At 33.9% G+C, this 16515-nt stretch overlaps 1 long non-coding RNA gene across 1 annotated transcript; it reads right to left on the bottom strand.

Moving 5' to 3' along the window:
* Positions 1 to 6879: 6879 nt before the first annotated feature.
* Positions 6880 to 9053, bottom strand: LOC138135771 (uncharacterized). Its single transcript, XR_011161071.1, has 3 exons — positions 8971 to 9053; positions 8819 to 8914; positions 6880 to 8772 (listed from the first exon to the last, which is right to left on the bottom strand). It is a non-coding gene; the product is annotated as an uncharacterized lncRNA (long non-coding RNA).
* Between the last annotated feature and the right edge of the window lie 7462 nt (positions 9054 to 16515).

Here is a 16515-nt window from a genome sequence, read left to right as displayed (position 1 = left end):
GCGACGGAGACGACGGACAAATCCGGCATGTTGCTGGATTCTGACAATTTCATTTCCGAGGAGGTTTTGTTGTCGGATCTCGTCGACGAAGCAGACGCAGTGGCGCAATCGAGGTCCATCACGAATTCGTCGTTGTCGGAACCGTTGTCGACGGTCCTGTCTTGGCCATATTCCGACACCGGAACGATGGCGTGGTTAGCGACCGCTTGATTTGAAGGCGTTTGTTCCGAGGATGTGTATGGGGTAAAAGTGCGGGAGGTGAACATGTATGGTGGGTGGTCTTTTTTTTTAAACGTATCAGGAATATCTTTTTCTGTTATTTCGAATGTATTGTTAATTTCACACGTAATTTCGTCAACTAGATCTTTACAACCGAGAATGGACTTGAATGTTATATCTTCAGATTCTGTCGGTTTTGAAGTGTCTTCACTACCGACAGGCAACAATTCAAGGAGGGAAAGTGATGGAATACAAACTAAAGCTTCCGCGTATGCCTTAACATTGTTTTTACCATCCGCGGTACCATAGGTGGATTTCCCACTGTTATTAACACAACTGCCGTCTTTATTTGACTGAACCGTCTCATCCTGACTAGATTCATTGTCTGTCGGCGCAATAACATCCGTATTGGGAATTGATTTATCACTACTATCCATAACCGAGTCGACACTCTTATCGCAAGCCGATAAAACACTATCGTTGAAAGTCGACTTAACGCTTTCACTACAACTGGAAGTAACTTCTGACTTGGCACTCAATGTACCACTACTGATTACAGTCGGTTGGACACTCATATTAAAAGTCGATGTAACACTAGTATCCTCACTCTTTTTAAAAACCGATTCACTTTGCATTTTTTCCACTTCCAACGTGGTGACCTTAGAATAATCATCGCCCGTCAATCTAATCCTTTTGCTCGGGTTTACAGGGCTAGCCACATCTCTCCTCACAGTGGAGACTTTTCGCGTCTTGCTGGCGTTTCCAGCAGTTACATTGACTTCTTTGCATCGGACGTGAAGTTCGTTTGCTGTTTTCTTTCCTCTCGCGGTTGTTTCCTCAGCTTCTTTGGTGACTTGCTCGCCACTTCGCAGGCTTCCCTCTTCAGTTTGGCGATCTGATTCTTGGTGAAATTCCTCTCTTTGAACCAGTCGTCGACCTCTTGGGTCACGAGAGTGACGTAAGCAGCGATGTGCGATTTCAGGCAACTTTTGGGCACGATGATATTGGGATACTTCTTCACCACCTCTTTGACGGAGGGATGAGCAAACTTGTACATGATATGCATTGGATTTTTCACCATCACGGCTTTGGATGATGTGCAGGAGGTGGGGTTGGGTTCATTTTTAAAGTGCACGGAAGTGTGCGTGAGCTGCGGGAAGTTGTGATCGGGACATTTCGTCTGAAACCGCCAAAATTTAACGAGTTGTCTTATGCTGTCGCAAAGGGCTCACCTTTAGATCTCTGTTGTTCTTCATCGATGAAGTTAGGAACTTGTACATTTTTATCGTCATTTGACAACAGGTGTTGCAAACCATTTGCATCCCCGTGTCGGTCTCGTTAGTCTGGAAAAAAAGGAGAAAATCCGTACAGTAAGCGCAAGAGAGACATGATTTCGCTTTATACATACAACGAGGATTTTATTTCGCTGAATAACACTATTAACACTATGTTCAATATAAAAAAAAAGCAGAGTGGGTCGTAAAGACGCACGATAGAAGTGAAACTTTTGTATTACAGGAAAACATTATTCATCAATCACTTTTATAATTGATTTCATATAAATGTTCATCAAGTGAGCTGTGCATTTGTAAAAGCATCTTTAATTTAGTTACATTACAAAAGTCACATTTATGAAGGTCATGCCCAATAAATCTTTACTTGGTAAAAATACAAAGACAAAAACAACTAAGAATTACTTTAATTTAATCAGTAAAAAGACGTAACACTGCTTTTGAAATCAGCAATGTTAAAATAGACAAAAACTGAAAAATTAGTCAAATCGGGTTCGCGCAGAGCAAGCAACTTTGAAAGTCAAAGTCACTAGCTTTAGCTTTACTACCAACAGAAAATCAGATTTTCATGAATTGCTTAGATGCACATTTATATGAAATTGAGTATAAATAGCATATTCACAACAAAATTGTATATTTTATTGAAGAAAATAAATGACAAACAACGATAACACTAAACAATATCGAAATGCGTAACTGCGTAAACATTATCGATAAATGCCGTGAGTGTGACAAAGACAGAAGTATATATACACAATTTTAAGGGATGTTTGTATCGTGTCAAACAGATTAACTTACATCCAAATTAAGTGAGATGGAAATATTGGTGCAACCGTTGTGCGAGACACTGCTGTCACTCGACCCAACAGACAGTGTTTACACCCACCACTTTTCGTCACACAAAAAGGTTGCCGATCAGAATTTCAAAACCTTCCCATAAAAAGTTTCACTTCAAAAATCATGTTAATGCATTACAAGCAATTACAACATATCCAAGCAACCTCTGATAAACATGGAAACGCATGTTCAGCGAAAAAAAATCCTCTCGGTATGTGGCCTTAATAAAAATCTACCCAAGAGTGCTTTAAAAATTTTCACGAACGCACGTCCAGTGACAAACCATTGCAGGCCCGTTGCCCAAATAACTTTCTGTCATAAATCTTTTGTCTTTTGTTCAGTAGAATAATAGTAAGTATATTGTTATACGAGTTGCACAAGACAGTTGCAGTGAGGAGTGTTCTAAACCCTCTCGTTCGACAACATGTCTTGTGCAACGAGTGTAACATGCTATTTTTTCTATTTCGGCTTCATTAATTTTTTTTTTTTAATATAAAATTATTATCTAGTGACTTTTATTTTAATGGAATTTGGTTGGTATTGACGAAGCAATTTCATTTCATTGAAAATTAAATTTAAATGGTCTCCCAGATGTTGTTACAATAATAATCTACCCCCTTAATAGTTTATTTTGCTCCAAAACACGGATTCAGGTTCAAATGACATCACATTTAACACTGAAATTTACTTTCAATACCAATCCCAAATTCAATTATCACTAGAAACGATGCTATAAAATTGATCTTTGTGAAATTGTTTTCGGTGTCACAAAATGCTCATTGTGACACCGAAGTTGAAAAACCATTTTGTAACATTGTCAGTTAATTCTGAAATAGTATTAAGGCTCAAAAAGTGCATCTTTTTCGTCCGAGTCTGGGTTTTCTAGTCGAGGCGTAGCCAAGACTTGAAAACAGGCGAGGATACTTTTTGGCCGAGGTGCACACAACGTTTTTCGTGTTCGTTTAGGTTATCTTTGACAGATGTCAAGTTAGGTATACAGGGTGATTCTGAAATAAGTTTGGAAAAAACCGGTAATCCACCTATTCAATGTGCGTAAAATGCTTTTCCATACATGCGCAGTTGTCAGGAGTGTTGCCTATGCGACTTTAACCACTTCCAGAAGTTAGTAATATTTTTGGTGCAATTTTTAGTTTAATATTTAACGTTTCAAGGTTTGAAGCAAGTAAGTTTGACTTTGTCGATCCTCTGTATTTTTCTTTACAACCAGGTACACAGCAATTCGCAACCATGATAGCACTTTAAAGAATTAACTAACATTTTCTCTTGTTTTAACCTCAATAACCGACATTCAGCTGTGAATGAGTGTTATGACTGTTTGTAGCTTTAGCCACTTCTAAGCAGTGACAGCGCGCGATATACAAAAAGAGGTTAATAACGCTTTCCATACCGACTCCTGCGCAATCGTCTGTCTTATTTTAACATTGGGAATTTTATTTCTTCTATCTTTTTCCCACTCATTGCCTTCTTCCCTTGAATAGGTGGATTGGTGATGATGAGAAGAAGTCATTGACAAAACATTTTTCCTATGAAAGTTTTTTCGTTTTCGAGATACAAATGATTGAAAATTTGGTCAAAATTGCTAGTACGCTGCTGAGTTAAAGGGGATTACCTGATTATCTTGGTAGTTTAGCAACAATAATAATAATCAAAGGTGCCCGTCAGTCACAAACGCAACCTTACTCCTCTCGATCATTTCCCTAGAAACATTTACAAAGCAGTGTGCTTGCACCTACGACTTTATTGTGGAGTTGATGTAACAATGGTTGCAAATGAAGTGAACAAATTCGGACAAATTTTCCCTATTCATAGGCGTTGGAAATATCGGGCGTTCAAATGAAATCCTGGGCTGAGTAGGCGTTGGAAAAATTAAACCGTTTAGAACAGTGTAAAGTTTGAACTTCCCGCCGTTTGACACGAATGACATTTGTTTATGTTTAATTGGTACATAATTGAACATGTTTGTTTTCAGCAAAGGGTGCCCTTAGATATTTGCTTCGAGAATAGGAATCGTTACGTTATTCTATTTTTGATGTAAAACATTGCAAAGAACTTTTGGCTCTAAATTTTAGGTTAGCTGTCAACATGCTCCAATTAATCTACGCTTTAAAAAAGCACAACAATTGACGGTTTCCAACCTCTTCCCAGCCCAGGATTTCATTTGAACGCACGATACAGGGATATAGGGTAATTTCCATCCTTTTGATTTCACCTCCAAAAGTCATTTACGCAGAATTATTTTGTGTCAAGGATACTCCGCATTTTTTTCCAAACTTATTTCAGAATCACCCTGTATAAACTGAAAAATGTATATATAAACATCAAAGCGACACTGACACTGATAAATACAGGGTTATTCACGTAAGATGACGAGCCTGACCAGGTAAAAATGCAACCCAAAAGACAATTCATAAAGCAATCGCGATCCCTACTACATTATCCGTCATTATCACAATGAGCATAAAACGTCGTCTGCGCTGATCGTAATAACAAGTCGTGCCAATCGCTCTAAACTCTGCGACCGGAAAAAAGAAAAAATATCGGTAGATGTCACCACCTCGCGCGTTATGGGAAACTGTAATAGTATTACAGACACAGACAATTAAACTATAGTAAGACCATGACCAACTTCATTAAACTATGTTATGGCCATCCCAAATGTCGAAAAACAGTAAACCAAATGACAAGTCGATGATGGAGATGAAGTGGCGATATCTAGTGAAATTTAGAATAACCACACATTTAAAAAGTTAAATATCAGGTTATGTTATATGCTATTTCATTGTCAAAAACTGTCAGTTTATACGTTTTCGTCGTGGAACTTGATCATTTCGGAGTAAAACGATGCAAGCATTACAGAATTCGAGGTTCTAAGACGCTAACTTTCCTCTAAATGCGTTTTTACGCACGCAAGTGTGAAGGATCACAGCCATAGACTAATCACAGCAAACTAACGCCGAATCGGAATTTCGTCGTGGAACTTGAACATTCCGGAGTAAAACGATGCAAGAATTACAGAAATCGAGGTTTTAAGACGCTAACTTTCCTCTAAATAGGTTTTTACACAAGCAAGTATGAAAGATCACAGCAAAACCACTCCGAATGGGAATTTCGTCGTGGAACTTGATCATTTCGGAGTAAAACGATGCAAGAATTACAGAATTCGAGGTTCTAAGACGCTAACTAATTTTTCATGTTCCTGCCATAGTGTCATAAAAGTATAAACTGACAGTTCTTGACAATGAAATAGCATATAACATAACCTGATATTTAACTTTTTTAATGTGTGGTTATTCTAAATTTCACTAGATATCGCCAATTCATCTCCATCACATGACCAACTTCATTAAACTATGTTAACGAATTTCTTTTCTAGTACCACAAATTTCCCGAAGAACCTCAAACGATTTAGCTCTAACTCCACTGTCGCTGGGAAATTGAAATAAAGGTTTTTCAGAATTGCCACAAATAATGCATTTAATGAGCATTTTCAGAGTTTTTTGATTGACAAAATTTCAAATTTGACGGCAATTTTACCTTGATGTCTAACAAACAGATGGCACCACTTCATCACTATCCATGACATACTTCATACGAAGCCCATTTTAATGGAATTGGAATGGCCATAACATAGTTTAATGAAGTTGGTCATGGTAAGACGTCGCATTGCTACCCAATTTTTGGAAACCATAGATATATAAGGAGAAGATACAGCAATAGGTGAAGTACTGGGGACAAGACGTACCTTTTGTATCTATTTCAGTCGCACGCATGTAATTAACAAATATATTATTCCTAGCGTTTCCCATGAGTTAGGTATATTGTATATGTATGTATGTATATCCATGAAAGGATATTTCTTTATTTGAAGAATTGTAAGGAGTGGAACATACAATACAGGTCTTCATCTTTAAAGCAAAAAATAATTCACAATTAATTTGTCACGATGACGTTTCTCAATTATCAGTCAACTAGATGAATACGAGGTACTTTCTATTCAAGTGCAAATGTATGGAAACAAGACAAGAATACATTACATTGTGTGCTAGAAAAAAATGGAGGATAGTACCGGAATCGTTGATATGTTTTCCCAAGCAACGAAATACGTTTATATGGAATGGCTGTATCTTCTCCTTATATATCTATGTTGGAAACACGATTCCAGCGCGGCGCGAGCAGTTGGCCGAACTAATTTTATAAAGCATGCTTGATGGAGTTGTTTAAATTAAGAATTTTGTCCTCGTTTAATATTAATTTCAAATGTAAAATGTCTTTAAAATGCACAACGTTTTATTAATTATAAGAAAAATTAACAATAAATGAATTAAATTAAAAACTAGAACCAAAACTAAAATTAAATATTCAGAAAATCCCCATTTGGTTCGTAAGTAACATCTCTTTGACGATTTTTTTTTAAATTCTCTTCTTACGTCCTGCAGTTTTTTTTTTATAAATGATCAAATTGATTGATGCATCCAACAAATTTGTTTTAATTTCCAGAAAATGGCTTTTACATATAATCTATTCCATCTTTAAAAAAACGATAGGTTGCCATGCTTTAATTTTGTTAAATTGGCAGTACTGAGGAAAGCAGTAGTTATATTTCATTTCATTTTGGTTGTAAATCTTTTGTAACTAAATTTGAAGTGCTATGTTGCAAGATGATTCTAAAACAAAAAGTAAATAAAGTTGTCAATAAATGTCATTTTGACGTTTTTCCAATTTATTTTAAATTAGACAACACAAAGTAATAATTTAAAGGGTTTACTACAAGTACATAATGCCAAAAGTTGTGTTTGTAGAGACAAAACATGGTGTGTTGAAGGGCTAGACACATTTTAAACGAGATAGGCCCGATCTAAGTAATGATGCGATTATTAACTGATTGATGGATATCTTCAATGTGAGAACAATGAATTTGTATTCGATGAAATCCTGAACTGTATAACTAATTTATAGATGGCAAGATCTGTTATATATTGCATAATTACAAAAAAGGGTCTGGAGGATACTAGAACTACAAAAAGAGGAAAATCAGAAAAGTGGAACCATTTTTTAAAAGAGATCTGAACGAAATTATTCGTGGGCTAAACATTAGAAGATGATTCGGAATATAATGATGAAGATAATTCTGAAGATGAAATAATGGAGGAGGTTAAAGTGTAGATGTCTTTTGAAAAAAGTGATTCCATTTTGGAGAACTTATCCGTTTTTTGCTTGTTAAACTAAAGCAAGCGTTCTTGAAACTCATTCAACGACTGAAGCCTCCACCAGATGTTTACATTTTGATTTGTCTTTTTTTTCAATTGCTATTTTTAATAAAAAATGCTGGGTTCTCTATTAATCTCTTGTAATACAGTTTCAATAGATTCGCAAAAAAGCGGAACCTAAGTATGGCAACACTGTGCCTTCAAAATTTTCAAAATTCCTAACCAAACTTTTATTCAGATATACAGGATGAAATCTGTCAGATTGTCATGGCCAAGCATCGTTTTTTTAAAGTTGGAATACATTATATAAACCATGAAAATTAATTTTTCGTTCTAAGGCGATACGTAATTTCTTTCCAATACTTTTTTTATTCAAAAATACACTTAGATCGTAAATTTTGGCAACACAACACACAACTCTTCTGTTATACATATATACATAGTGGGTCGATAAAAACGGTACCAATTTTGTACGCTCATATTTTCCTGAGTTATTATCTGTTTTTAATGAGTAATATACCAGTGAAAACCTCAATATTTATAGAAAAGATTGTTGTTGTCCAGAACTGAAAAATTGTGCGTCACAACATGAAGACATGCAAAAATTCTCTCAATTATAAGTTTTACAGATATGGTTCAATATGCTCCCCATTTTTATTAGCTACCATTTGCAATCGTCTTCACTAGTGATAGATGGAGCAACATCAACATCGCACCGAGCGGCACAAACAATCATATACCTTGAGCTGAAGGCTCCTGAACGGAATGCTGGAATCAGCTACCTCAGAGACAAATATGTAGGTTCTGCAACTGGGGACGGACAAAGACGATTACAAATGATAGCTAATAAAAATGGAGGGCATATTGAACCATATCTGGAAACTCATAATTGAGATAGGTAATCTTCAAAACCAGAATTTTTGCATGTCTTCATGTTATGACGCACAACTTTTGAGTTAGGACTATCTCTGCACAGCAAGAGGCCTTCATCTTTTCTATAAATATTGGGTTTTTCACTGGTATATTAATCATTTAAAAAACTTAATAACTCAGGAAGATATGAACGAACAAAATTTGTACCGTTTTTTTTTGGCCCACTGTGTATTTAGTTTCAATTTTAACTTGTCATGCTCCTTAAAAGAATAGGTACCGGGGGCACACACTATTGTTTGGTTTCTTTTTGTCTTGAATTGAAACTGAAACTATAACTTTATTAAGAAGTTTCATCACTTAAGTTTTTACCTTTATAAATTACGTAGCAGATTCACAAATTGCCCAAAAAGTAGAAAATGTTATTTTTTTTTTCTTTATTGTTTTCTTATTGACAATTTCTCAATACTGAAAACGTTGGCTATTGTAATTACTTTCATTTAATAAATGGCACTAATTCCTACCTTTTTATTCACAGAAAGCCTTATATCTTTAATAAGTACATTTTTATTTTTTTCAGAAAAGTGTCACATTTGACAAATATTTTTTGACTATTTTAAATACAACGGTAATAAATAATCGAAATTTTACGAATAAATACGACGGAGTGTTTTGGCCAAATGCGTGCGGAGCAGCACCGTCGAAGCTATTCCAACATTATTATATGGGATTGAAGTGTCTTACTATAGTTTAATTGTCTGTGATTACAGAAATTACAGAAGGAAAAATTTATTCGAATTGTCAAAATTTAAATGATTTGCATTATTGTGATTGAAGTTCTTATTGTATTTATGTTATTTTGACAATCAATGACGGATTAACGGTTGATATTTATTCGAGTTTCAAACCCTTCCTACGTCTAGCTGTTTCTCACCAACACAAATTAATATTACAAAATGATTTGCACCGATTATGATTGAAGTTCTTATTGTATTTATGTTATTTTGATAATCAATGACGAATTAACGGTTGACATTTATTCTAGTTGTTCCGTACACAGACCAGTAACAAATTAAGACTGTTAAAATCCATATAAAACCTAGGAGACGTGGACGATGCTAGCGCAACCCTAGCGTAGGGCCGAACTAAATAACCATATTTAGTCAATGATGAATCGGCTATTTACGTTGACAGCGGGAAATTTGATTTATTCAAAAAATCAAATTTGTTCGTTTCAAAAATCTTTATTAATCATTGTCAAAAATTTGCTATTATCCGTTCACTTGACATCCGCACTGTCCGGTTGACAAGCTGTTGGTAATATTTAAAATCCCTATTATACTAACTTGGTAATTTACGTAAAATAATGTTGCCACATTAGAAAGGCATATGAGTCATTTATCTATTGCTGATGTTCCTCCAACAATTATTTCTCTTGCCGCGTCTGATTCAGGATCAGAATTGTAGTTCTATTTTGAGGAAGATTTAGATGCAATACCTTAAATAAAAAAAGTTATTACAAAAAATGTTATTTTCAGAATTGAAAAAAGGTGGATAAAGGTTTTAGATACTTCTGGAATACTTCCTTCAAAATTACAAAATTCACTCATTTGGCAAGACCACTTTTCAGAAAATTATTTTACAAATTCTCAAAACAATAGATTTTATAGGTGTGCCGTGTCATTCCCACCAGTTTTTCGTTCCAAATTCACAGTGTCACAAAATAACAGTTTTTACAGACAATCGAAGATTTTAATGACTATGTAAATTACAGAAGTTGTGATTCCTGATCCTGAAGTTGTCCCAGAACGTGCACATTCATCAAAATTCTCAGGCAAAATTTGTGAACTCAATCTCAGAGAAAAGATAATCTATTACATGGATCGTTATAAGCGAAAAACAATTTCAAAATTAAAAACTTCATAAGAAAACTCTAAAAATAATGAAATAAATTGTTTGGATAATTGTTTGTCTTTGTTTTTTTTTTTAATAAATAAAACCAAATATGAAAATAGGTAAATAAAAACAAAAAGATATGTCGGTATGCAACTAATTATACATTCGATTGCAATAATTGAGGAATATGCAACTTATTATACATGTAGTTCGGCCCTAGTTTCGGCTAGTATCGCGCGTCGCTGAAATTTGAATAGATCTAGACTATGTTTAATTGATTGTCTGTGGTTCCGTAATTGTCTCATTGTCTGTGGTTCCGTAGACAGACAATTAAACTATAGTAAGACTGTCAAGTGGGATTACATTTTCGGGGACGCGCTCAAGTGGCCATGCCCGAGCGTTAGGCCAAACTAATGTATAACAAGTTGCATATCTGACTTTCTGTATACCTAGTTGCCTATTTTTTTTTTCAATTTGATTTAAATTGATACTTATTTAAAAAAAATAGAAACGACTAAATAAGTATTAAACATTTTAATACAAATTCTAACATATACAACAAATTAGTAGTTCATTAAACGAGTTTGTGTATAAATTGGGATTTTTTGGGGATAAGTGGGCTAGTTTAAGGCGAGTGAAACTGAATTGAAGGGAAGATCTAGTTCAATAATTTGATCTTGCGTTAATTTCTAAAATTTCTGGAGATAATTTTAGAATCGTGCAAAAGATTTTTTAATTTTGAAATTGTTTTTCGCTGATATCGGTCCATATAATAAATGTTTCTACCTTTTGAAGTACGACTACTAACTTTCTTGCATTCAAGTACTTGCAACACGCTAGAAGATTTTGTTGGGTGTCTATTTTGAGCCTTGGGCATAACAGGAAGGATTAGATTCTCTACAGTGGGATTTTCAGTAATCCTAGAATTTTCAATTTGTTCAGCTGGTCTAACATTATTTATTGAAGTTTGTTTGTCTTCACGAAGAAAAATCGACGGCAGGGCGTATTTATGGAGTTTTGTTTTTTGAGTAAAGAAATTGTTGCTAAAATGTTTCTCGCAAATAAAGGCATTATCTGTTTTGAAGGGTGGTGCAACATTTACCTAAAGCTTCTATCCATCGTTTCCTTTGTTCTTCTAATTTTGGATATTTAAAATGTTTATTTTTTATCGCCGATCTTGTTGTTTACAAAGCATTTATGTTTAATTTTTCCCATATCCAAATAAATAAAATAAAAATTGCGATCTGAAAAACCATATTTCGTACTTTTTCAAAAAGAAAAAGATAACTTACCAAATAAAGAGATAACGAAAAATTATCTCAAGAGACTGGTTTGGAGTAATTTATTTTGTAGAACAATTTATAAAATTTATTGACTAAACCTTGACAGAAATTAGAAAATTCAAAATTACTGATGACATCATTAATTAATATTCAAATCAATCTTCTTTTTAAACGGAAATTCCCGATCGGATTAACGAGTAAATTCAGTAATTTAGTTTGGCCAACGCTAGAGCAGCGCTAGTGTTGTCAGTGTCTCCCATGTTTTATACGGGTTTTGAAAGTCTTAATTCTGTTGATGGTCTGTGGTTCCGTACACAGGTTCCGTAGTTATTACAGTTTCCATTATTCCATTCATTCGCGATCCAACTGATCCAAGTGCCTCTGGCGGCCATTTCACATCGAATTAATCCGTGCATCGAATGGCATAAAACATAGACAGCTTTTAACGTCAGCGTAATGCCGTAATGAATGTCAAGTTCTGTCAGAAAAATACCTGTCTCAGCAAAAATTGATTTAATAACAATAATAAGCAATTAAAATCACAAAAGTAATGGGTAAGTAGGATCATATCGGTTCTGTCATCGTTCCAAAACCTTTTCAAATACTAAATATGAACGAAAAATGCAATGACAGGTATACAGTTGTGGACAAAATAAAGTGAGACAATGTTTTTTCGCTAATGTAAGTCTGCCTGAAATTTTCCTCTTTCTATGGTTACTATTAAAATATTTATAGTTTATAATGTGTTTTGTGTTGCATAATTTTATCGTCTTAATTCAGTTTTTTCTTGCCAGTGTTGGCCCTTTTAATCCTCACTTAATGCAACTTTATGTTGATTTTTTTTTCAGACATCTTTGCCTTAACTACATCACTAATACGTATTATGATAGTCGTATGATTTTTTTGACAATTTTTTTAACAAGTGTCCTATTTAAAACTTCAGATTTAGAGTCGGTTGCAATCAACTAAAATTTAGCGAAAATCTGCATCAAGACTTGTCCCACTTTATTTTGTCCACAACTGTACCTTTCAAATTAATAGAATACTACTGGGGACACGGAAAACTGGGCAGATGTGTGATTCAGTTGTCAAAATTTCTAAACCATACCTTAGCTACTCATAACCAAGTTGACAGTTTTTCTGAAAATATCACTCATAATGAGTAATGACGGTAAAGGTGCATTTACATTGATACTTTTTGAAATGATAATAACAGACTGCCCAGGATTCCATGTCCCTCATTGTATACTCAATTTCATATAAATGTGCATCTAAGCAAGCCATGAAAATCTGATTTTCTGTTGGTAGTAAAGCTAAAGCTAGTGACTTTGACTTTCAAAGTTGCTTGCTCTGCGCGAACCCGATTTGACTAATTTTTCAGTTTTTGTCCATTTTAACATTGCTGATTTCAAAAGCAATGTTACGTCTTTTTACTGATTAAATTAAAGTAATTATTTTTTTTTTTGTCTTTTTATTTTTACCAAGTAAAGATTTATTGGACATGACCTTCATAAATGTGACTTTTGTAATGTAACTAAATTAAAGGTGCTTTTACAAATGCACAGCTCACTTGATGATGAACATTTATACGAAATCAATTATACCTACTTGGATTCCTGATTTAATTTTTAAATACCAAAACAGAATGAGTGCTTAGTAAAGTGTATTTTGGGTTGTATTTTTACCTGGTCAGGCTCGTCATCTTACGTGAATAACCCTGTATATTGACAATTTAATGGTCTGATTACACATAGATTAAAATTTAAGGGTCCCAGTTTTATCCATCGACCGTAAATAATATTACAAGCACGAAATTTTGGGCAAAATTTGAGTGATATAAGATGTGAAATAGGCTTTAGGTGCTAGACGTGTTAATGATCTCATTTTAATATCTACTGTGATGTTCCGAAAACTGAACTGTCTTTCATTTCATTAAACTTTGGAAATCAATAACTAAAATGTAAAATAATTGTGACAGTTTATTTTGAAGTTCAGTCAAAATTAATTTTATGACATTTATGATAATAAAGCTTAGACTACATTGGTTTTTTTCAAATGACATATATTGCTGACCGAAATTCCGTGCTCTCCCCACTGTACAATGGCCGACAAAAAATTTCGTCCACAACTGTCCACTGTAAACCACTGTAAACCAGCGTTTAGGAACGAATAAGCTCACTTCACATGTTAACATGTGTCAATCCAATTTTGTCTATGTTCTTATGGGTGACAGTAATGAATTTCAAATTTTAATTTGCAAACATCAATCATAATGACAATAAAGGTAAAATACACGCAATTTTTGTGAAATGACACGAAAAGTGTGGACGAAATTTTTGGCCGGAATAGTACTATTCCGGACATGGAATCTTGGCCACAACTGACATTTAACTGACAAATATGTGTGAACTGGCCTTTATTGAATATAACCCAACTTTTGACTCGATAATGCTATTTCCCTGCTTTTTTGATGTCACAAGAAAAACTTCAAAGTGATTTTTAATAATTGTCATTTATTAATGACACTAATGAATATGATTGGTTTACATCATTTTTTTAGAAATGTCAAAAAAATGTTGTTCAAGATTCCGTGTCCGGAATAGTACGTAGATTTCAATGTAGTTTAACTTTTCATAATTACTATAGGGAGCATACAAAGTGGGACATCAAATTTCTGTCAGTTATGAAAAATTCAATGTAGTTCACCCTTTATTGTCGTTTTTTTTGACACTATTCTAGCTGACAGTTTAAAAATTTATTTTATACTCCTATTTTCCTTTTCCAAATGCCCTCTTCTTTTGATAAAGGTAGATTTTGATTGGAACTTTGCATTAAATAAATATCCACTACGTGCCTACTTACAATCATTCCTTATAATCTACAATACTTAATGACAATTAAAGTAGGGTTAGAATCAGATAAGGGTTATTTCACATTAAAAGTCAAGACAATGACGTTGATGTCCCACTTTTTTTGCCCGCAATAGTACTATGGCGAGCATGGAATTTCGGGCAGCAATACATGTCATTTAAAAAAACCTAATGTAGTCTAAGCTTTATTGTCATAAATGTCATAATAATTAATTTTGACGGAACTTCAAAATAAACTGTCACAATTATGCTCAATTATTTTACATTTTAGTTATTGATTTCCAAAGTTTAATAAAAAAGATGGTTTAGTTCTCTGAAAATCACATCTAAGCACTTGCAGCTTTTCAGAATTGATTAATGCAATTTGCAAAATGATATGAGACAGTAGTTGATATTAAAATGAGGGTATTAATACGTCTAGCACCTAAAGCCTATTTCACATTTTATATCAGTCAAATTTCAAGTCTGCCCGAAATTCCGTGCTCCCAATAGTACCTACATATAGCACTTATCCGTTTTCTGCTTGTTAAATTAAAGCAAGCGTTCTTGAAACTCATTCAACGACTAAAGCCTCCACCAGATGTTTACATTTTGATTTGTCTTTTTTTTTTAATTGCTATTTTTAATAAAAAATGCTGGGTTCTCTATTAATCTCTTGTAATAGAGTTTCAATCGATTCGCAAAAAAGCGGAGCATTGTACTGTAACCTTCAAAATTTCAAAATTCCTAACCAAACTTTTATTCAGATATACAGGATGAAATCTGTCAGATTGTCATGTCCCAGCATCGTTTTTTTAAAGTTGGAATACATTATATGTTGTTACGTTAATTTATGTTAAGTGGTTATGAATGGCCTTAAACAGTTGTAAGTTGTAATCGTTTGCTATTCACGTTTTGATAATTTTTGTTATATTTAGCGAATAACTGAAGTACGTCTGATGCCATTGAAAAATCGGCAAACTCTCAACGTTTACTATAGTACTGTCAACAAGAAATTAGGTACTCCCTAGGATTTAGGAATATTCGTTATTGTTGTGCCTTAAATTTGGTTAGGTTGGAGATTATGTGGTTTCTGGTGACAAAAAAAAGATATCGTAACCATGTCAAAAATGTAAGGCAGCGAATTCCTTGCAACAGTTGCAAATGACTCATTTCTCACTAACTGATAGATGTTTTTTCGTTTCACAATCAGTTTTGGTTTCTGGAGGCATATTTAGTTGGACTTGAGCAAAGAATCTCTCAATTGATAGTCATGAACCTTAGGCATTCAAAATTACTTTTGCAAATTCTAGTTACATACAACATGAAACACGTAAACTTAAAATCCAACACCTCACTTTGGGAAATTAAGCCCTTATCAACTATTAATCGTCCTATTCAAAGTAAGCGAAACAAAAATGGTGTCACGAAGACTGCTTCAATCATGGTGGCAAAGGAGAGTTTATTTGTGATTTATGTATGAAGGTCCCACTTACTCCATTATGTTCGTCATCTTACCGGACTATGGGGTAAGATGACTAAAATACAATTTTTTGTTTATGTTCATTTTTAGTAATATTGGAACTTATAATTACTTTAAAATCATGTGGAATTTAAGAGTAATATATCAACGTAATATGTTACTGTCTTTTTAATTCATTATATTAACGTTTTCTTGGCCTAAACTTAATTTTTTGTTAACCTCGTCATCTTACCCCACCTTCCCCTACGTATAGATATACAGGTGTCCCAGAACTCGCGGATCAAATTTAAACTGTATATTCCTTGATGGTAATGAAAGTAAAAAACGTTTAGAAAAATATTCAGGGTGCAACAGCTTTTTAGTTATGAATTAATCAAATTGACCAATAGAGCTCGATCTAATTTTCCCTTTATGAGAAAATTGAGTACCTTCCCTCAATTGCCAAGCAACGTATAATTCGATGAATAATAAAATTATTTTCAATATTTATCTGGTCAACTTGTCGAAACAGACGTCAAAAGTGACAGCTACTTTTGAAATAACCAAAAATGGGATAAT

This window comes from Tenebrio molitor, chromosome 7 (assembly GCF_963966145.1).
Source record: "Tenebrio molitor chromosome 7, icTenMoli1.1, whole genome shotgun sequence".
NCBI classification, from domain to species: Eukaryota; Metazoa; Arthropoda; class Insecta; order Coleoptera; family Tenebrionidae; genus Tenebrio; species Tenebrio molitor.
This window is presented reverse-complemented; position numbering and strand designations above follow the sequence as displayed.